The sequence below is a fragment of the Cornus florida genome, unplaced genomic scaffold, assembly GCF_030987335.1.
Source record: "Cornus florida cultivar Cherokee Brave unplaced genomic scaffold, ASM3098733v1 CherokeeBrave_3.0.0_Hap2_Chr01, whole genome shotgun sequence".
NCBI classification, from domain to species: domain Eukaryota; kingdom Viridiplantae; phylum Streptophyta; class Magnoliopsida; order Cornales; family Cornaceae; genus Cornus; species Cornus florida.
In genome coordinates this window covers 59,458,327-59,459,147 of record NW_026775571.1, presented here as the reverse complement: position 1 = coordinate 59,459,147, position 821 = coordinate 59,458,327, and the positions used below count along the sequence as shown (strand labels likewise).

At 38.7% G+C, this 821-nt stretch overlaps 1 pseudogene; it reads left to right on the top strand.

The window, feature by feature from the left end:
- Nucleotides 1-426: 426 nt before the first annotated feature.
- LOC132283243 (small nucleolar RNA R71) lies at nt 427-525 on the top strand (annotated as a pseudogene).
- Nucleotides 526-821: the final 296 nt, after the last annotated feature.

Here is an 821-nt window from a genome sequence, read left to right as displayed (position 1 = left end):
TGTTCATGATACTCATTTTGCACATGTCTATGGGGAGAATTGCAAGTAGAATGTAAAACACTTGAACAAGTCATACATGTCTCATTGGATGCATGACAAGAATGGTTAGGGATGGAAGATACTTGATTTGTCTAGTTTTGGTTGATCAAGAATTGATCAAATATTTGAGATAAGGATTTCATCTCGATGGCTATTTCATTGGAATGGTCGACTTGATGTAAGCCAACACTTTTCCTTCCACTTGAATTCCTACCATTCTTAGAAGATAAATTTTGATGCAAAGAATTCTTACTCATACTCTTATAAAGACGCCACACGTCATCCTCATGCCTATCAATGTAAGAGCCACCTATAGAAGCATCAACCATGCCCTTGTAATTGTCCGATAAGCTCTCAAAGAAATGTTAAACTAATTGCCATTTGGGCATATCATGATGTGGACACTTCCTAAGCAATTCATTGAATCTTTCCCATGCCTCATGGAACGTTTCCCCATCCCCGTGTGAAAACTCTCGAATTGAGGTTCTCATGGCATTGGTCTTAGAAACCGGATAGTACTTCTTTAAGAACTCTTGTTGCATTTCTTCCCAAGAAGTTATTGAAAAAGGCCTAAGATTGTTAAACCAATATTTTGCCTTGTCTTTAAGGGTGAATGGAAAAAGTTTAAGCCTTAAGACCTCTTCCGACATGTCCGTGTGTCTCACGATGGAACATACTTCAAGAAACCCATCCAAATGCTTGTAAGGTTCTTCACTTGGAAGTCCATGGTAGTTAGCAAGCATTTGAATGGTTTGTGGTTTGATCTCATAGTGGTGTGCTCC